Below are 23,351 nucleotides of genomic sequence, written 5' to 3'. Positions count from 1 at the left end.
CACCAAGATCTGCGACCGACGGCCGCCTCCGCCTGGGCTCAAGGCCGGTTTTATGGCGACCGCCTCCCTCCTACTCATCGAGGCTTGGCCCTTGCCCCGACGGGGTGTAGGTCGCGCTTTAAGCGCCCATCCATTTTGGGGCTAGTTGATTCGGCAGTGAGTTGTTACACACTCCTTAGCGGATTTCACTTCCATGACCACCGCTCATTGCCTTAATCGACCAACACCCTTTGTGGGTTCTAGCTAGCGCTAGCTGGGCAATCAGAATCCTGCTTCCCGATTCATCCCAAGACGCCGCTCGCTTACCAAAATGGCCCACTTGAGCTCTCGATTCTGCGGCGCTGCTCAACTAAGCAAATTGCACCGCCCTACCTATTTAAAGTTTGAGAATAGGTCGAGGGCGCTATGCCTCGATGCCTCTAATCATTGACTTTACCCGACAGAACTCGCTAAGGGCTCCACTATCCCGAGGGAAACTTTGAGGAACCACCTACTAGACGGTTCGATTAGTCTTTCGCCTCTATACCCAAGTCGATTTAACGATTTGCATGTCAAGATCGGCGCGCGGCCTCCACCAGAGTTTCCTCCGCTCACTTCCAGCATAGTTCACCATCTTTCGTCCCGACAGCATGCTCTCACCGAACCCTTCTCAAAAGATCATAGTCGGTCGGCGGTGCACCCATGAGGGATCCCGCCAATCAGCTTCCTTACGCCTTCACGAAGTTTTCTAGCCCGCTGATTTGTACACATGTCAAACTCCTTGGTCCGTGTTCAAGAAGGGCCAATAGGAGCCCGCAGTCGACGCCGGAGCACGCGTGTCAAGCAGCCGAGACAAATACAAGGCCGGATCTCACGATGGAGGCGACGACGCCTCCACAGCGATCAAAGGTCTCGGCTTGGGCCGCCACGACCCGCTGCCGGTCCACGCCGAGCCGATCGGCGGATCGGCCTCGCTGCTCCACATCCGACCGGGTGCATCGCCGCCCCCATCCGCTTCCTCCCGACAATTTCAAGCACTCTTTGACTCTCTTTTCAAAGTCCTTTTCATCTTTCCTCATGCAGTATTTGTTCGCTATCGCCTCGCCAGATTTAGCCTTGGACGGAATTTATCACCCGATTAGGGTCAGATTCCCAAACAACCCGACTCAGAGACGCCGTGGTACGACAGGTCCGCACGACGGACTCTCACCTCTCTCGCGCCTCTTTCTAGGGACTTTGGCCCGTCCGCCGAGACACTTCTCCGTGACTACATTTGAACGCCGGTGGCACCCGATTCTCAAGTCGAGCTTTTCTCGCCTCACTGCCACATTAGGGAGTCCTCGTAAGTTTTTTCCTCCGCTTATTGATATGTTTAAACTCGCCGGTAATCCCGCCGACTGGAATCGCGATGCGATGACGAAGGGTTTAAGGGTCTCGATCGACAAACGCCCACGACATCAACGAGGTTGCTTACAAGATACCACCGATCGTCGCGACGATCATTCCGCTGAGGACTCAAATTTAGCCAATCACGGGCTATGAGCGCACGGAGGCCAATTTTCGCCATGTCCAACCGAGTCCCGAGGGATCGGGTTGGATGGGGCGACGACGCGTGACATCCAGCAGACGCGTTCTCGCCAAATGGCTTAGGCGAATTTGCGCTCAAAGACTCGATGGTTCACGGATTTTGCAATTCACACCAAGTATCACATTTTGCTACGCTCTTCATCGGCGTGAGAGCCGAGATATCCGCTGTCGAGAGTCGCTTCTATATACTTTACTACAAAAGAACAACATCATCGAAGAATCGACACCGTGAACGGTGCGACGGCTGTGAGTTGTGTCCCTTTTTCATTTTGATTCCTTGGCGCGATTCGTGTCGGGTTTGTTCGCTTTGCATCGAAGAGGTTGATCCCGACATCTCACCCCACCTAATGGGCGTAGGGACGACAGACCGTCGCTTCGACACGGGATGGCAACAAAGCATTTATGCACCCGCATTCACCTCCGATGTTGTATACAACGCGCTCACGGGTCGCTCGCTAGGTGTTTCGATAATGATCCTTTCGCAGTTCACCTACGGAAACCTTGTTATGACTTCTCCTTCCTCTAAATGATAAGGTTCAAGAGACTTCGCGACTTTATGGGCAGCGAACCGCCCACGCCGCCGCGATCCAACACTTCACCGACCATTCAATCGGTAGGAGCGACGGGCGGTGTGTACAAAGGGCGTGGATTTAGTCAATGCGAGCCGATGACTCGGCTACTAAGAATTCTCGTTGAAGACCAACAATTGCAATGATCTATCCCCATCACGATGAAATTTCAAAGATTACCCGGTCTGCATCGCCAAGGCTATAGACTCGCTGGATACATCGCAGAAGGCTGCGCGCCCGTAACATCTAAGGGCATCACAGCACTGTTATTGCCTCAAACTTCCGTGGCCTAAAAGGCCATAGTCCTCTAATAGCTAGCCACAGAGGATCACCTCCGTAGCTAGTTAGCAGGTCGAGGTCTCGCTCGTTAACGGAATTAACTAGACAAATCGCCCACCAACTAAGAACGGCCATGCACCACCACCCATAGAATCAAGAAAGAGCTCTCATCATCAATCCTTACTATGTCCGAACTCGTAAGTTTCCGTGTTGAGTCAAATTGTCGCAAGCTCCACTCCCGGTGGTGCCCTTCCTTCAATTCCTTTAAGTTTCACCTTTGACCATACTCCCCGTAACCCAAAGACTTTGATTTCTCATAAGGTGCCGGCGGAGTCCTAAAGCAACATCCGCCGATCCTCGGCTCAAGATCGCTTATGGTTGAGACTAGGACTCGATTCCATTGTCTTCGAGCCCCCAACTTTCGCTCTTGATGAATGAAAACATCCTTGGCAAATGCTTTCACAGCTTGTTCGCCTTTCATAAATCCAAGAATTTCACCTCCGACTATGAAATACTTAATGCCCCCAACCGTCCCTCGTTAATCATTACTCCGATCCCGAAGGCCAACACAATAGGATTGAAATCCTATGATGTTATCCCATGCTAATGCATACAAGCGTAGGCCCGCTTTGAGCACTCTAATTTCTTCAAAGTAACAAATACGGAGGAACGAATTCTACCAATTAAGGCTAGGAGCGATCGCCGCAAGAGGGACAAGGCATCAAAGCTCACCGTGAGGCGCACCTACCGACCCACCCCTAAGTCCAACTACGAGCTTTTTAACTCGCAACAACTTAAATATACGCTATTGAGCTGGAATTACCGCGTTGTCGGCACCGCACTTGCCCTCCAATGGATCCTCGTTAAGGGATTTAGATTGTACTCATTCCAATTACTGCACTCATAGAGCACGGTATTGTTATTTATTGTCACTACCTCCCCGTCAGATTGGGTAATTTGCGCTACCGCCGCCTTCCTTGGATGTGGTAGCCGCTTTCGTGCCCTCTCCTAATCGAACCCTAATCCTCCGTCACCCGTCACCACCCTAGTAGGCCACTATCCTACCATCGAAAGTCGATAGGGCGTAAATTTGAATGATGCGTCGCCGCACAAAGGCCGTGCGATCCGTCGAAGTTATCATGAATCATCGAGCAATGGGCAAAGCCCGTCGACCTTTTATCTAATAAATGCATCCCTTCCAAGTCGTGGTTTGTTGCACGATAGCTCTAGAATTACTACTGTTATCCGAGTAGCAAATACCATCAAACAAACTATAATCGATTTAATGAGCCATTCGCAGCTTCACAATCAATTTGTTCATACTTACACATGCATGGCTTAATCTTTGAGACAAGCATATGACTATCGGCAGATCAACCAGTAGCATTCCTCCGCGACGCCGACATCGCATGGCTCTCAACATGCCGCATGAGCAACGAAGAGGCTATAACAGAGCACGAGCATCGTCCGTGTCAAGAGACAAAATGCATAGGCATCGAGAGACAAGGGCCTAAACCCTACTCTCAAAAATATTTTTCGATCCGAAGCACGAACGAGCACTAGTGCACCGACAAGGCCACACCGATTTAAGGGGCACACTCCGGATTGTGGCACGATTGTGGTCCACCACGCAGCCCAAAGGGTACGAGATGGAGAAGGACGGCAACACATCCATAATTCCATCCGCTTAGGTACGCAACACAGATCCCGATCGCACCCCTTGGGTTCAATTAGAACAAGGGAATTAATGAAGAGGAGTGTGGCTTGACAACATGTGGGTAGCATGGAGCCCGCCAATACACACAACCAAAACACCACTCATATGCCCATTATGCATTAGTAGTAGCACCCACGCACACCGCCAACAACCCATCCAACCAATGTATTGATAGGGGAGCGGAAGGAACAATGAAACGAGGGCACACCACAAACGCTAGCACGAGAACTACAAGAGACAAAATCCCACCGATTTGGTCGAGTTAAGACCGAGCCTACAAACTCAACTTACGCCCCCGAGGTACCGCTGTCAGCCAAAAGGACTTGGTATCGGGGTCACGGCACTTGAATGCGTGCAAGGGCTTGGCAAGGCCAATGCGCCGATGGTCGCCGACTTGGGAGGCACAAGGCGCCCCTAACATGACGGAGGAGAATAGGCAAGCCAAGCTCGAGCCCATAGCAATGCATAAGCCACCCTAGGAGATCTTTGCCCGATATAGGGAACTTGGTCCTGGAGTCGTTAGCTACATTTCTATAGGCACGGGCTTGACCGCCGGAAAATCATCACCCCTACCACTAGCACCGGCGACGACCCACCACCGCTGGTGAGTCATTATGGACTATCCGACCCGTGAGGGTTAGAACGCACCCCACCTCGGGTTCGAGGGGGCTACGCGGGCAGCGGATCTCTACCCCTTAAAGAGCTAAAAACTTCATCAATCTGCTACTGTGCAACATTCAGATGTTTGAAACGGGACACTTTTCTTTAGCCCGACATCCGAGGCACCAGTGGTGCCCCCTGCCGCCGAGGCACCCGCACATCCAACATCCTAGGTTATCTATGGTGTCCGAGGCTCCCAGACATCCAAGCACCAAGGTGCCAATGCCGCCGAGGCTCCCGCACACATCTGAGGCATCAAGGTGCCGAGGTGCCCGAGGCTCCTGAGACGACCAAGGGCCTAGGTTACCGATGGTGCCCGAGGCTCCCAGACGACCAAGGGCCTAGGTTGCCGATGGTGTCCGAGGCTCCCAGATATCCAAGCACCAAGGTGCTGATGGTGCCCGAGGCTCCCGCAAGACTAGGGGCCTAGGTTACCGATGGTGTCCCAGTCTCCCGCACATCCAAGCACCAAGGTGCCGATGGTGCCCGAGGCTCCCGCACGACCATGGGCCTAGGTGCCGATGGTCCCGAGGCTCTCGCACGACCAGGGGCCTAGGGTGCTGATGGTGCCCGAGGCTCCCGCACGACCAGGGGCCTAGGTTGCCGATGGTGCCCGAGGCTCCCGCACGATCAGGGGCCTAGGTTGCCGATGGTCTCGAGGCTCCCGCACGACCAAGGGCCTAGGTTGCCGATTGTGTCCGAGTTCCCGTACGACCAGGGGCCTAGGTTTCGATGGTGTCTGAGGCTCCCGCACGACCAGGGGCCTAGGTTACCGATGGTGCCCGAGGCTCCCGCACGACCAAGGGCCTAGGTTGCCGATGGTGCCCGAGGCTCCCGCAAGACCAAGGGCCTAGGTTGTCGATGGTGCCCGAGGCTCCCGCACGACCAAGGGCCTAGGTTACCGATGGTGTCCGAGGCTCCTGCATATCCAAGGCACCAAGGTGCCGATGCTGCTCGAGGCTCTCGCACCACTGACGTCCTAGGTGGCCTAGTTGTGCGCCCAAGGCTCCAAAGACGCCCAAGCAAAGAATGTGCGGATGCTCCAAGCACCATCGACGCCCTAGGTTACCAATGGTGCTCGATGCTCGCTACATGACTAAAGGCCCAAGGTGCCGAGGCTCTTGTTCCAAAGGAGGGACCGGGATGGTTCGAAAGGGGAGGGACCGAGACGACTTGTAGCATCGTTTTCTATATTCCGGGATGGCTCACCGGAGCACCGTCGGGAAAGCTTGCAGGACCACCGCCGGAATGGATCGTCGGAGCACCGCCGAGAACCTAACCGGCCATGGGGGCACCGACGTCTGGGCATGAGATTGGCGTGGGCAGTGCCCTGGACAACCCCTGTTCGCTCAATATCACCTCCCCCCTAAAGAGCTAAAAAAAGTTGGTCAATATGCTACCAGGCGACATTCATGTGTCTGAAACAGGGACACTTTATGGTCTCGACGCTTCTGCACTAACGGGGGCCCAAAATTAGCTTTGGTACTCGACCCTCCCGCACATCCGATGCACCAAGGTGCCGATGCTGCCCGATGCTCTGACACATCGAAGGGACCGGTGGCGCCCCGATGGCCCCGTACCACGGGATGGCACACGCTGCCGATGGTGTACGAGGATACCGTACGACCGGGGGCCAAAAGTGCCGGTGGCTCTTCTTGCAAAAGTGGAGGGACAGGGACGATTCATTCATTGTTGGGTACCGAACATGCAACGGTATCTGAATTCTAGCTTTGGGACGGTTCATTCATTATTGGTCTCGAACATGTAACAGTATCTCAATTCTACCTTTTGGGATTGGGAGGGACTCACAGCCGCTTTGTATATCCCGGATAGATCGCCAGATCATCGCCGGATTGATCGTCGAGCACCAGGAACCTAACCGGTGGTGGGGGCACCGACGTCCGCATCGATGGGCGGGGCAAGGCTCGATAACCCCCGCCGCCAATATCACTTCCCCTAAAGAGCTAAAAAACTTGGTCAATGTGCTACTAGTCGACATCCATGTGTCTCAAATCGACAGTTTCGATGTCCAAACAAGGACACTTTTTTCAGCCCAACGCCTCAAGACATCCGACACACCAAGGTGCCGATGTTGTCCGATGACCGCACCACGGATAGCCTACGCTATGATGTTTCCCGAGGCTCCCGTACATGCCCGAAATAGGGCAATTTTTTACGCCACTTACACTTGGTATTTTAATTGAAAATTTCTTCGCTTGCCCAAAAGAAATACAAGAAGTCGAATGAAATATGGCATGATGGCACGGCGTAAAATTGAACAAGTGCCACGACCACGGTCCCCTCAAGTGCCATGTTTCGAGGGACTAAGACGCCAAGTGCTTAACTTAGAAATTTTTTCATGGCCCAAAACAAAAGAACAAATACAAGAAGTCGAATGAAGTATGGCATGGTATTGGCACCAGACGGCGAGTAAAATTGAACAAGTGCCCGACCACCAACAGCTTGGGAGCTCAGACCACCACCACCACGGCCCTCACAGCCATATTTCCGAGGGGCGGCAAGACCAAGTGTTTCACTAACTCCTTACACTAAGTCCCCACTTGGGGACCCCAAGGTCGGCACGCAAAAGAACAATGGGGATCGGAAGGAGATGAGGGAGGGATTAATCGGTTTACAAAGGGTCAATCTCGATGGATCGTGGCAAGAAGGCCACTCGCCACTTACAATACCCCGTCACAGATTTAAGTCGCTCCAGAAGGATTCTACCCACGCTTCGGTGGGAATTACACTCCAAGGAGGCGCTCATGACTTGTCCGCCATGGTCGCCGCACCCACGACGTGCTTTGGGGCCAAAGGCCCTCATCATGGTCAAGAATCGGGCGACGGGCGCGCATGTCGCTTCTAGCCCGGATTCGACTTAGAGCGCTCACCATAATCCAACAGACCAGAAGCTTCGCCATTGGCTTTTCAACCAAGCGCGATGACCAATTGTGCGAATCAACGGCCTCTCGTACTAGGTTGAATTACTATTGCGACGCTGCCATCAAGAGGGTAAAACTAACTTGTCTCACGACGGCCTAAACCCACCACGCTCCCTATTGGTGGGTGAACAATCCAACACTTGGTGAATTTCGCTCACAATGATAGGAAGAGCCGACATCGAAGGATCAAAAGCAACGCCGCTATGAACGCTTGGTCGCCACAAGCCGCTTATCCTCGTGGTAACTTTTTCCGACACCTCTAGCTTCAAATTCAAGGTCTAAAGGATCGATAGGCCACGCTTTCACGGTTCAGATTCAGACTGGAAATCAAAATCAAATGAGCTTTTACCCTTTTGTTCCACACGAGATTGCTCTCATTGAGCTCATCTTAGGACACCGCTATCTTTTAATAGATGTGCCGCCCCACCAAACTCCCCACCGACAATGTCTTCCGCCTCGATCGGTGGCCAAAGCCGACCATGGGTCCAAAAGAGGGCCGTGCCCTCTCCGATTCACTAATAAGTAAAATAACGTTAAAAGTAGTGGTATTTCAATTTCGCCGAGAGCTCCAACTTATCCTACACCTCTCAAGTCATTTCACAAAGTCGGACTAGAGTCAAGCTCAACAGGTCTTCTTTCCCCGCTGATTCTCGCCAAGCCTGCTTTCGGCTCACACCGAACGCGCATCGAACCGGCTTCCCCATCTCTTAGGATCGACTAACCCATGTGCAAGTGCCGCTCACATGGAACCTTTCCCTCTTCTTGACCTTCAAAGTTCTCATTTGAATATTTGCTACTACCACCAAGATCTCAGACCGACGGCCACTCCGCCTGGCTCGTGCCTCTGGTTTTGTAGCCACCGCCGCCCTCCTACTCATCGTGGCTTGGCCCTTGCCCGACGGCCGGTATAGGTCGCAAGCGCTAAGCGCCATCCATTTTGGGGCTAGTTGATTCGGCAGTGAGTTGTTACACACTTCTTAGCAGATTTCACTTCCATGACCACCGCCCCATTGCCTTAATCGACCAACACCCTTTGTGGGTTCTAGGTTAGCGCCAGCTAGCATCAGAACCCGGCTCCTGCTCATCCCAAGATCGCCAGCTTCTACTTACCAAAATGGCCCACTTGAGCTCTCGATTCCGTGGCGCGCGACTCAAAGCAGCTGCACCGTCCCTACCTATTTAAAGTTTAAGAATAGGTCGAGGCGCTATGCCTCGATGCCTCTAATCATTGGCTATACCCGATAGAACTCGCTAAGGGCTCCAAATATCCCGAGGAAACTTCAGAGGAACCAGCTACTAGATGGTTCGATTAGTCTTTCACCCCTATACCCAAGTCGATCAGTAACACCTCGAACCCGAGACCATCGCCGTGTCGGACGCGAGGGGTTAACGAGCCAAGTCCTCTTAAAGCACCGACCAATTTGGCATTTCCAGACAAAGCTAGAAAACTGCGCCACTTTCGCCTTAAAAATCATATCTCGAGTTTCAAAACTCGTAAACTGATTCCGTAAATTTTCCTGAATTTAGACTCATATATCCTTCCATGGATTTATTTCTAGAATTTTTGATCGGGCCAATTGGTACAGTTTATTAGTTAAAGTCACCCATGTTACAGGGATCGACTGCTCTGACCTTCGCGTGTTACAACTTGAATATCTCTCTATACAGGGCTTTAATACTGGTGCCGTTTGTTTCTAATGAAACTAGACTCAAAATGGAATCTGCACATATAAGGCATGACTCCTAATTATTTCTGGATAATTTATAGTAAATTTTTAAAGTCGCAACAGGGGACCCAGAAACCGTTCGGGCCCTGTCTCACGATAACTTTAATATCTCTTAACAAGTAACTCCTATGACCGTTTCGTTTCTTCCATATGAAAGTAGACTCATCAAGGTTCATTCACATAACTTATTCACTATTTAATACTATTCCTATAATTTTGGTGATTTTTCAAAACCACACCACTGCTGCTACCAAAGATCTGCTTTCAAGGTAACCTTTACCTATTTCATGATTTCCACGATTCAATTGCCCTCTTTGCATACATAGCACAAAGTGTGATCATGATTAACCATTCCAATGGCTAATCTTCTCAAAACAATTCCATACCCCATAATGATCAACATACAACGATTATAGTATCATACCAAAACGATATAAGCCATTTTCGCATGGCTATCCAAGTTTACACAAACCGAAAGGTACATGACCTTCAACAATAGGGTAGTCCTATACATGCCATTTCAAAGTTCAACCAAATTATACCAAAATGGAGGCTTTGATAGTGTAGATGACTTCGACTTTAATGATCCCGAATCCGATCGCTAACGAGCAAAATCTATAAAACAGAGCCAAAGCAACTGAGTAAGCATTTTATGCTTAGTAAGTCTCAAGCAATAAAATCAGCTTTAACTAAAGCATTACATTCACATAGCCAAATGAATCATTTCATTAATACACATTCACATAATCATACATACTTCACACTTCATCATTATATACTTTCACAAGATATCAATCAATTAATAGCTGAAAACTCGTTAGTCGATTGAACGAATGTTACTCAAACATAACGACTTTTCCAATGCACATATAAACATACCTTATCCTTTGGGCTTTTTGAGCGCATTTAATTAAATTTATTACAGCAACCAACGCCACCTCCAGCCCAAGCTTCTTCGAATTCAACCGATATAACCACATGCACGAATGCCTTCGGGTCTTAGCCCGGATAGAACGACTTGCACAAATGCCTTCGGGTATTAGCCCGGATTTAACAACTTGTACGAATGCCTTCGGGTCTTAGCCCGGATAGAACGACTTGCACAAATGCCTTCGGGTATTAGCCCGGATTTAATTACTAGCATAAATGTCTTCGGGACTTAGCCCGGATATCATTCAATTGCTCATGCACACACATACATCAATAATCATTACACATCCATGTTTCATTTTCGCACTAAGGCTCAAACACAAACATAACACTAGCATAATCGCCTTCGTGACTTAGCCCGGTATCATTCAAATACTCATACACACATAAATCAATAATCATTACACATCCATATTTCATTTCACATAATTCGAGTAGGGTCATTTCTAGAGGACTTACTCGGATGTTGTCGAACGGCTTCAACGGCTATTCGATCACTTTTTCCTTCCCTTTATCTGGATTTAGCTCCTTTTGCTCTTGAGCTTAACTAATACAAGTAGAAGTATTCAATATTTCTATCAATAATGTTTACTAGTAAATCACATTCGCATCTCATATCATCTCACTTTATTATAATTTATCATTCAACCTTGAACTAAAACGCCATTATATGGCCACATATACATACATCCATATATTTAAGCTCAAGAATTTTAACATAACATCAAGTGCTCAAATTACTCATGTGGCCGACACACATGGTCATAAATACACAAAATTAAAAATAATTTCAAGGTTTTTCACACTATACATGTACTAGGCCGAATGTACATGCAAATTTCACAACATTCTTCAACAAATTTCTTCTTTAAACAAACATATTTATCACTTTCTTCATAATCAAAATATCATGTGCAAACATATATACACATATAGGTGCATGGTCAATCTCAAGGTGTTCATAACCTCTAAAACACAAATTTTACCAATCAAGTAACAAGCATAAATCATGCTCATGAATGCATCATGGTGAATACATCACAATCATACCCCATTGAACTTTGGTCATGGTTAAACAAAGAACTCAATGTCTTACTCAAGATTGCTACAAAGAAATTTCAAGAGTAGTCAATCCATCATTGCATGCATCATTAGCAAGCTTCACATTTAGCATGCAATGGCTTTAACACAATATCAACCTTGGCCAAATACCATTTTTCATGGCATAGCAAGGATTTGAACCATGGCTAACATGCACATCAAGTTAGCAACCAAAACAAGCATGAATCTCATGACACAACCTCATACATACCTTAATCTTGATGCAAGTTTAGCCAAATCTCCTTCTAGATCTCTTCTAAACAAAGAAAAGGAAGCAAAAATCTCTTCTTCCTCTTAGGAATTTCGGCCAAAGGAAGGAGGGAAAAGATGAACAATTTTTTTGTTTTTCTTTCTTAGTCTTTGCTCAAAGAAAGGATGAATGACAACTTTTTTTCTTTCTTTCTCTCTAGCTACTAAGACCATGGGGGGCATCCATGCTCATTTTTTCTTTTTTTTTTTCATTTCTTAATTCTTTCTACATAATGCACTAACTAAACATGTTGGAAACATGTCCCTTGCCCATAATCTAGACATGGTCAAGCCATTATCCAAAATAAATGGAGTATTTGACATGCAACTCCATTTATTTTGCTTCATTCCTTTATTAACCTCTTAAAATTAGCTCCATATTTTTAAATCCTTTCACATGAGTCCTTTTTCTTTCAATTCACAATCAAATTAACTAAATCAAAGAATTCAAAATTCACACATGCATTTTCCCATATTCTAGACAATAAATATTACGCTCGAAAGCATGTCGGTGACTCGGTTTAGCGGTGTCAAACCACTTCCCGACTAGGGCCAATTTTGGGATGTCACAACTCTCCTCACTTAAGAAATTTTCGTCCCCAAAATCTTACCGATAAATAGGGTTGGGTATCGCTTCTTTCATAGAGTTCTCGGTTTCCCAAGTAGCTTCTTCTATCCCGTGTTTGAGCCATAGCACTTTCACTAGCGAAACCCGCTTGTTTCGCAACTCTTTCACTTCACGTGCGTGATACTGAATCGGCTTCTTCCTCATAACTCATATTGGCTTGAATTTCAACCTCGATGGACTAATCACGCATGATGGATCGATCTATAGCGTCAAGCATTGAAACATGAAAGACATCATGAATCTTTTCGAGTTCGAGGGCAAAATCGACGATATGCCACCGGACCGACTCGCTTCGGATATCTCATATGGCCCGATGAACCTGGCTCAACTTGCCCTTACTACCAATCTCGAGTATCTTTTTCCAAGGTGAAACCTTGAGAAACACTTTATCTCCCACCGATGCTCGATGTCTTTACGCTCAGATCCGCGCGACTTCGACGATCGGAGGCTATTTTCAGACTTTCACGGATTACTTTCACTTTCGCTCAAAGATCTCTAATCAAATCCAATTTCAAATTTTGCTTTCACCGAGCTCATCAAAACAATGGTGTACGGCATTTACGAATCGCATAAAGCCTCATAGGGTGCCATCTTAATACTTGATTGAAAGTCGTTGTTGTGTTTAATTCAATCAATGGCAAATACCGCTCCCATGAACCATCGAACTCGAGGATGCAACATCTCAACATATCCTCAAGTATCTCAATTATCCGCCGGATTGACCATCGGTTTGGGGGTGAAAGGCGGTGCTAAAATGCAACTTGGTACCCAAAGCTTCTTGCAACTTTTTCCAAAATCGTGAGGTAAATCTCTGATCTCTATCCCACACGATGGAAATAGGCACCCGTGCAATCTCACAACTGAGAACGTATAATTCGGCTAGTTTGTCCATTGAAAAATCCGTGCGACGGGGACAAAGTGAGCCGACTTAGTCAATCTATCTACCACGACCCAAACCGCATCCTTCTTACTCACGACAATGGCAAATCCGGATACAAAGTCCATGGTGACTCGATCCTATTTCCACTCGGCATCGTGATCACCAAGTAATCCTCAAGGCACTTGATGTTCCGCTTTCACTTGTTGACATATTAAACATCTCAAACAAAGTCGGAGATGTCTCGCTTCATACCATGCCACCAAAATCGACGCTTCAAATCGTTGTACATCTTCGCTCTCGGGTGGATTGCCATTCGCTACAATGGGCTTCGCTCGAATTATCGAAATAAGTTCAATTTTTTGGAACACACGACGACTTTTTGAACCTCAAACAATCGTCATCCTCGATTTGAAACTCCGAGTCCTTGTTCGAACACACTCACTCGCTTTTGCGCCCAACTCATCGTCGACTTTCTCGAGCTTCACGAATTTGATGTATCAATAATGGTTTGGCTTTCAATTCAGCTACTAACACATTGTCGATCGAATGCATAAGTGCACATTCATCGCTCAGAAGTTTAATAATGATTTACGACTTAAGGCATCCGCAACCACATTCGCTTTCCCGTGATAGTCAATGACCAAATTTCATAATCCTTTAACATTTCGCCAACGCCTTTTGTCGCAGATTTAAGTCTCTTTGAGTCATCAAATATTTGAGACTTTTGTGATCCGAATACACATGGCACTTCTCACCAAATAAGTAATGTCGCCAAATCTTTAAGGCGAATACGATGGCAGACCAATTCGAGATCATGGGTCGGATAATTTTTCTCGTATGGCTTTAATTGCCTCGACGATAGGCCACAACTCGACCTTCTTGCATCAATACACAACCTAACCCGAGTAGGGATGCGCCACTATAAATAACAAACTCTTTGCCCGCTTCGGTTGCACTAGAATTGGGGCTTCACCAAATAAGTTTTCAATTGATCAAAACTTTTCTCGACATTTCTCCATCCATTCAACTTAACATCCCTTTGGAGTAGCTTCGTCATTGGCGTGGCTATCGTTGAGAAACCTTTACAAATCGTTTGAATAACCTAAGCCCCAAAAGTCTCAACCTCAAGAATATTTCTGAGGCTTCCAATTAAGTATCGCTGAAATTTTATTCGGTCGACTCTAATACCCGATGCAGATACCACATGACCCAAGAAGCTAACCTCTCTTAACTGTAACTCACACTTGTCAACTTAGCATATAATTGCTTATTCCGTAAAATTTGCAAAGATTAACCTCGTGTGTTCAAAGATGTTCGGTCTCATTTCTTGAATAGACCAAGATGTCATCAATGAACACGACTACGAACCGATCCAAATATGGTCCAAGATCCGATTCATTAAATCCATAAATACCGCAGGGCATTAGTAAGCCCAAACGGCATCACTAGGAACTCAGAGTGACCATATCTCGCTCAAGGCGCCTTGGTACGTCCAATCTCGAATTCAGAATTGATAATAGCCCGATCTCAAATCTATTTTCGAGAACACCGAAGCTCTTCGCTTGATCGAACAAATCGTCGATACGTGATAACGGATATTTATTCTTTATCGCCGCTTATTGTCGACGATAGTCGATGCACGTACTTCATGGTTCCATCCTTCATTTTCACAAACAAAGATCGGGCGCACCCCAAGGCGAGAAACTCAAGCGAGCAAAACCTCTATCCACCAATTCTGCAACCGAGCTTAACTCCTTTAATTCCGTTGGTGCCATACGACACGGAGCTATCGAATTGGAGTGGTACCTGTACCAATTGATGCCAAATTCTATTTCCTACAGTGGTAAACCCTAATTCTTCGTGGAAAACATCCGTATTCACAAACCACTATCACAGATTCGGGTTTCTTTTCCGACTCCTTGTCATCGAAAGCACATACGCAAGGTACGCCGCGCACCCTTTTCTTACATATTTCGGGCCAACATTGCCGATATTATACCGGCAACCCCTTTAAGTCCGTAGACTCAACCCGAATTATCTCGTTATTCACAAGACCTCGATCGATAGTCTTGCTTTTGCAATTTACAACCGTGATCGCATGGTCAACCAATCCAAACCAAGAATAACGTCGAATTCGCCGAACAAAGAAAAGCATCAAGTCCGCCGAAAACAAGAACCTCTAACACTAGAGGACTTTTCTTACACACTTTGTTGACAAGCACGTAATGACCCAAGGGTTTGACACCCGAATTACAAACTCAAGAGACTCAATAGGCAAAGTCTTATCGGATGCTAAGGTTTCACATATATAAGAATGAGTAGAACCGTGGTCAATCAAAGCAATCACATTTGTATCGAAAAGAGTGAATGTACCAGAATGACATCCGGTGAGGTAGCATCCTCGGCGTGCGCAGATGGCATAAGTCCTAGCAGAGCACGAGCCTCGGTCTCGTTGTAGCATCTCTCGCCCTCTCGACCGCCACTAGCATTGCCTCGCATTTCGGATGGCCTACCTCGAGCAAAGGGTAGCACTCTGTTTCCACTTTGACTTACATTTTGTTCAAGCAACCTCGGGCAGCCCTTGATAAAGTGGTCACCGATCCACACTTATAACAGAGTGATCACGGAACCCACAGCCCCCGAATGCCATTTGCCACAATGCGCACACTTCGCCTCTCTCTACGATCATTTCCACCATCGGCGATCAAGTGACTCGTGTGGTCACAGGGGTCGATCATGATCTCGCTCTAGAAAAGCCCAAGCGCCTCTAGACCAGCTCACATCATCTCAAAACTCTTCGATGCCTCGTTGAAGAGACTTTCCGAGTACCTTTTCGAATTCTCCAGCCCCACATCAACTTTTTATTTCTCCTTTCTAAGCTCTTGGCTTTTACAAGCTCGCTCAACAAGTACTACTTAACTCTCAGATTTCGAGAATGCCAACGAACATCCTTATATCATCATTCAGCCCATCCTCGAGTTGCTTACACATAATAGCTTCGACGAAATGCATTCTCGCTGCAGTCGGCTAAGCCTCACAAATTTTCGCTCAGAGCCGATGAATCGACATAGAGCCTTGCTTAAGATCAAGAAATTCTTCGCTTTTGGTCGATGAATCTCGACCGATATACTTTTTTCAAACTCTGTTTGAAAGAATTCCCAAGTCACTTGCTCCCTAGGCACCACGTAAGTCGAGTACTCCACCAATAGTAGGCGTAATCACGTAGCAAGGAGATGGTACACTTTAAGCACTCATCGTGTACAAGATAGCTCATCGAGCAATCTTGATAGTGTTGTCCAACCAAAATTTAGCTTGCTCGGATCGTCCGCTTATCTCAGTAGCCTTGAATTCAAGGGCCCCATGTTTACGAATTCGCCGACCGGGGCTTACTTGACCTTATTTGGTCACTACCGGAGGTATTGTAGGTGCGGGGTTGCATTAGTCGGAAATGGAGGTTGTGCAATGCAGTTAGTTCGAATGTATTGGTTGAACCAATCATTCATCACGCTATAAAAGGCTTGCCTAGCCTCATCATTCGGATTGTCGCCATAGGTTGAGAGTCCGCCACGCCCTCCCTTGTGTGGAGCAGCGCCACACTCTCCACATCATCGCTATTGCTCGCTTGGGATCGGATCCATTGCTATAAACAAACACAAATTCAGATTGTCGAAATCACCACACTATCAATTTATCACTATATGGCATGTATAGCTAGACCCCAAACATATCACGGTAGTCCTAGAATCGACTAAACCGTAGCTCGATACCAATAAAATTGTAACACCTCAACCCGAGACCATCGCCGGTGTCGGACGCGAGGGGTTAACGAGCCAAGTCCTCTTAAAGTACCGACCAATTTGGCATTTCCAGACAGCTGGAAAATCAACCATCAAGGCCTTAAAAAATCATATCTCGAGTTTCAAAACTCGTAAACTGATTCCGTAAATTTTCCCTGAATTTAGACTCATATATCCTTCTATGGATTTATTTCTAGAATTTTTTGGTTGGGCCAATTGGTACATTTTATTAGTTAAATTCACCCATGTTACAGGGATTGACTGCTCCGACCTTCATGAGTTACAACTTAAATATCTCTCTGTACAGGCTTTAATATCGGTGCCGCTTTGTTTCTAATGAAACTAGACTCAAAATGGAATCTGCAAATATAGGCATGACTCCTAATTCTTTCTGGATAATTTATAGTAAATTTTAAAGTCGTGACAGGGGACCCGAAACCGTTCGGGTTCTGTCTCACGATAACTTTAATATCTCTTAACAAGTAACTCCTATGACCGTTTCGTTTCTTCCATATGAAAGTAGACTCATCAAGGTTCATTCACATAACTTATTCACTATTTAATACCATTCCTACAATTTTAGTGATTTTTCAAAACCACACCACTGCTGCTGCCAAGATCTGCTTTCAAGGTAACCTTTACCTATTTCATGATTTCCACGATTCAATTGCCCTCTTTGCATACATAGCACAAAGTGTGATCATGATTAACCATTCCAATGGCTAATCTTCTCAAAACAATTCCATACCCCATAATGATCAACATACAACGATTATAGTATCATACCAAAACGATATAAGCCATTTTCGCATGGCTATCCAAGTTTACACAAAACCGAAAGGTACATGACCTTCAACAATAGGTAGTCCTATACATGCCATTTCAAAGTTCAACCAAATTATACCAAAATGGAGGCTTTGATAGCGAGATGACTTCGACTTTAATGATCCCGAATCCGATCGCTAACGAGCAAAATCTATAAAACAGAGAGCCAAAGCAACGAGTAAGCATTTTTATGCTTAGTAAGTCTCAAGCAATAAAATCAGCTTTAACTAAAGCATTACATTCACATAGCCAAATGAATCATTTCATTAATACACATTAACATAATCATACTTACTTCACACTTCATCATTATATACTTTCACAAGATATCAATTAATTCAATAGTGAAAACTCGTTAGTCGATTGAACGAATGTTACTCAAACATATCGACTTTTCCAATGCACATATAAACATACCTTATCCTTTGGGCTTTTCGAGCGCATTAATTAAATTTATTACAGCAACCAACGCCACCTCCAGCCCAAGCTTCTTCGAATACAACCGGATATAACCACATGCACGAATGCCTTCGGTCTTAGCCCTGATAAAACGACTTGCACAAATGCCTTCGTATTAGCCCTGATTTAACAACTTGCATCTAATGCCTTCTGTCTTAGCCCTGATAGAACGACTTGCACAAATGCCTTCGGTATTAGCCCGGATTTAATTACTAGCATAAATGTCTTCGGACTTAGCCCGATATCATTCAATTGCTCATGCACACACATACATCAATAATCATTACACATCCATGTTTCATTTTCGTTACTAAGGCTCAAACACAAACATATCACTAGCATAATCGCCTTCGGACTTAGCCGGGTATCATTCAAATACTCATACACACATAAATCAATAATCATTACACATCCATATTTCATTTCACATAATTCGAGTAGGGTCATTTCTTGAGGACTTACTCGGATGTTGTCGAACGGCTTCAACGGCTATTCGATCACTTTTTCCTTCCCTTTATCTGATTTAGCTCCTTTTGCTCTTGAGCTTAATCTAATACAAGTAGAAGTATTCAATATTTCTATCAATAATGTTTACTAGTAAATCACATTCGCATCTCATATCATCTCACTTTATTATAATTTATCATTCAACATTTGAACTAAAACGCCATTATATGGCCACATATACATACATCCATATATTTAAGCTCAAGAATTTTAACATAACATCAAGTGCTCAAATTACTCATGTGGCCGACACACATGGTCATAAATACACAAAATCAAAAATAATTTCAAGGTTTTTCACACTATACATGGACTAGGCCGAATGTACATGCAAATTTCACAACATTCTTCAACAAATTTCTTCTTTAAACAAACATATTTATCACTTTCTTCATAATCAAAATATCATGTGCAAACATATATACACATATAGGTGCATGGCTGAATCTCAAGGTGTTCATAACCCTCTAAAACACAAATTTTTACCAATCAAGTAACAAGCATAAATCATGCTCATGAATGCATCATGGCCGAATACATCACAATCATACCCCATTGAACTTTGGTCATGGTTAAACAAAGAACTCAATGTCTTACTCAAGATTGCTACAAAGAAATTTCAAGAGTAGTCAATCCATCATTGCATGCATCATTAGCAAGCTTCACATTTAGCATGCAATGGCTTTAACACAATATCAACCTTGGCCAAATACCATTTTTCATGGCATAGCAAGGATTTGAACCATGGCTAACATGCACATCAAGTTAGCAACCAAAACAAGCATGAATCTCATGACACAACCCCATACATACCTTAATCTTGATGCAAGTTTAGCCAAATCTCCTTCTAGATCTCTTCTAAACAAAGAAAAGGAAGCAAAAATCTCTTCTTCCTCTTAGGAATTTCGCCAAAGGAAGGAGGGAAAAGATGAACAATTTTTTGTTTTTCTTTCTTAGTCTTTGCTCAAAGAAAGGATGAATGACAACTTTTTTTCTTTCTTTCTCTCTAGCTACTGCACTGGGGCATCCATGCTCATTTTTTCTTTTTTTTTCATTTCTTAATTCTTTCTACATAATGCACTAACTAAACATGTTGGAAACATGTCCCTTGCCCATAATCTAGACATGGTCAAGATTCATCCAAAATAAATGGAGTATTTGACATGCAACTCCATTTATTTTGCTTCATTCCTTTATTAACCTCTTAAAATTAGCTACATATTTTTAAATCCTTTCACATGAGTCCTTTTCTTTCAATTCACAATCAAATTAACTAAATCAAAGAATTCAAAATTCACACATGCATTTTCCCATATTCTAGACAATAAATATTACGCTCGAGCATGTCGGTGACTGATTTAGTGGTCCCAAACCACTTCCCGACTAGGGCCAATTTTGGGATGTCACATGCGATTTAACGACTTACACGTCAAGATCACCGCGGGCCTCCACCGAGTTTCCTCGCTTCGCCTTCGCCAGCATAGTTCACCATCTTTCGTCCCGACAGCATGCTCTCACCAACCCTTCTCAAAAGATCAAGGTCGGTCGGCGGTGCACCCGTGAGGATCCCGCCAATCAGCTTCCTTAGGCCTTACGGGTTTTCTAGCCCGCTGACTCGCACACATGTCGACTTCCTTGGTCCGTGTTTCAAGACGGGCCGAATGGGGAGCCCGCAGTCGACGCCAGAGCACGCAGTGCCAAAGCATGCCGAGACGACGCGGCCGGATCCCACGATCGAGGCGACGACGCCTCCACAGCGTATCAAAGGCCCGGCTTGGGCCGCCACGACCCGCCGGTCCACTCCTCGAAGCCGACGGGCGGACGGCCTCGCTGCTCCACATCCGACCGGGCGCATCGCCGCCCCCATCCGCTTCCCTCCCGACAATTTCAAGCACTCTTTGACTCTCTTTTCAAAGTCCTTTTCATCTTTCCTCATGGTACTTGTTCGCCATCTGGTCTCGCCAGATTTAGCCTTTGACGAATTTACCGCCGATTAGGGCTGATTCCCAAACAACTCGACTCAGAGACAGCCTCGTGGTGCAACAAGGTCCGCACGACGGGCTCACCTCTCTCGCGCTTCTTTCCAGGGACTTGAGCCCGTCCCGCCGAGGACGCTTCTCCAGACTACAATTCAAACGCCGGTGGCGCCTGATTCTCAAGCTGGCTTTTCCTTGCTCGCTCACCGAGCTCCCACTTATCCTACACCTCTCAAGTCATTTCCCAAAGTCGACTAGAGTCAAGCTCAACAGGTCTTCTTTCCTCACGATTCTCGCCAAGCCTGCTCCTTTGGTCGTGGTTTCACGGATAGTAGATGTGACAAGGGGAATCTCGTTAATCCATTCATGCGCGTCACTAATTAGATGACGAGGCATTTGGCTACCTTAAGAGAGTCATAGTTACTCCCGCCGCTTACCCGCCGCTTGGTTGAACTTCTTCACATTGACATTCGTGAGAGATCGGGCGTAAATCACATTGCGTGAGCATCCGCAGGACCATCGCAATGCTTTGTTTTAATTAAACAATGGATTCCCTTGTCCGCATTTCAGCTTCGAAGTCGATCGTTTGTCGCCTCGGAAGGCCCCAAGGAGCTGCTCCCATCCGTCCCCGGCCGGCACGCCTGCGGCGACCGCTCTCGCCGCAAAGTAGGTCGATCGCAAGCACCCAGAGTCGAAGGGTTCAGATCGGGACCCCATGCCCAAATTTCTCTCGAGCCAATCCTTTTCCCGAGGTTACGGATCCATTTTGCCGACTTCCCTTGCCTACATTATTCCATTGACCGAGGTCGTTCACCTTGGAGACCCGATGCGGTTATGAGTACGACCGGGCGTGGACGGTACTTGGTCCTCCGGATTTTCAAGGGCCGCCGGGGGTGCACCGGATACCACGCGACGTGCGGTTTCCAGGGTGGGCAGGCCGTTAAATAGAAAAGATAACTCTTCCCGAGGCCCCGCCGACGCCTCCAAACTCCCTAACGCTGCTGTTAGCCAAGGTCCCTTGCTCGTAAATTTTAACCCGATTCCTCGAAGCTCACATGAACGACTATCTGACGGGCTTCCCGTCTGTTAGGATCGACTAACCCATGTGCAAGTACCGCTCACATGGAACCTTTCTCCTCTTCGCCTTCAAAGTTCTCATTTGAATATTTACTACTACCACCAAGATCCGCACCGACGGCCGCTCCGCCTGCTCACGCCCGGGTTTTATGGCAACCGCCTCCTCCTACTCATCGGGCTTGGCCCTTGCCCCGACGGGCCGGGTATAGGTCGCGGCTTAAGCGCCACCCATTTTCGGCTAGTTGATTCAAAGACGTGAGTTGTTACACACTCCTTAGCGGATTTCGACTTCCATGACCACCGCCCCGCATGCCTTAATCCACCAACACCCTTTGTGGGTTCTAGGTTAGCGCTAGCTGGGCACCAGAACCCGGCTCCTGGCTCATCCCAAGACGCCGCCTCGCTACCAAAATGGCCCATTTGGAGCTCTCGATTCTGTGGCGCTTTCAATGAAGCACCAAGCACACCGCACCTATTTAAAGTTTGAGAATAGGTCGAGGGCGCTGTTCTCGATTCCTCTAATCATTGGCTTTACCCGATAGAACTCGCTAAGGGCTCCAAATTATCCCGAGGGAAACTTGAGGAAACCACTACTAGTGTCACTTGACTTAGAGTTTTCCCAAGCAATCCGTGTGGCCTCAAGCGCTCTTTTTCGCTCAAAACGCCTAAGTCACTTATCTCGCAACAATTAAGGATCCTTCGCTCAAAACGCCTAAGTCACTGTCTTCGCAACAATGAGGATTCAATGGAACTCCTCTCAAGAACGCATCGAAGAACAAAGAAGAACGAAGTAAGAACGATCTCAAAAGAAGAACAAAAGCCACAGAAAAATAAGAACACTTGAGAGAAAAGTTTGAGTAAATACTCTCAAAATTCTATTATTCACTGATTGAATATAATGAGGGGGAGAGGCCTCTATTTATAGTTGAGCCTTCCCAACATCAACGGTACAGATCAAAATACATCAATGGCTAAGATCTAAAGCTATCAAGATATCAAATCTCTAAGATTACAGAATCGTATCTTTAAAGATTACATTAAAGTCTAAGATCGCATATCTTTGAAGAACTCCTTCCATATTTGCCAAGCATATCTTTGAGATTACTTTCTATATTTGCCAAGCTCCGAGATGGGCTTTCAATCTCTCCAAGACCGGACCACCGATTGGGCAATAATGACCTCCCTCAAAAGCGATAAATCGATAAGTCCGCTATGGTTACAAGTCTCCTTTCGCAACCCATGACATTCTCCCCACTTGTTCTAGCGATGCCCTCGTCGCGTCCCCCTCATGGAACTGGCTATCTCCTCTTGAATTGCCACAATGCCTCTAAGAGTTCCCAATTTGCTTCATTGTCGTAGTCCTTTCCATCGCATCAAGTATTCGTGTCGTGGCCGATGATACCTTTGTCTCACCACACGATCCGCCTCAATGTTTTCAACTTCTCTCGCATAAGAGACTTTT

At 46.4% G+C, this 23,351-nt stretch overlaps 1 pseudogene; it reads right to left on the bottom strand.

The window, feature by feature from the left end:
- Positions 1-1,592: 1,592 nt before the first annotated feature.
- On the bottom strand, positions 1,593-1,743 carry LOC128288695 (5.8S ribosomal RNA; annotated as a pseudogene).
- Positions 1,744-23,351: the final 21,608 nt, after the last annotated feature.

Source organism: Gossypium arboreum, unplaced genomic scaffold (genome assembly GCF_025698485.1).
Source record: "Gossypium arboreum isolate Shixiya-1 unplaced genomic scaffold, ASM2569848v2 Contig00255, whole genome shotgun sequence".
Classification (NCBI taxonomy): Eukaryota; Viridiplantae; Streptophyta; class Magnoliopsida; order Malvales; family Malvaceae; genus Gossypium; species Gossypium arboreum.
The sequence above is the reverse complement of the archived record's forward strand: the minus strand, read 5'-3'. Positions and strand labels throughout refer to the sequence as shown.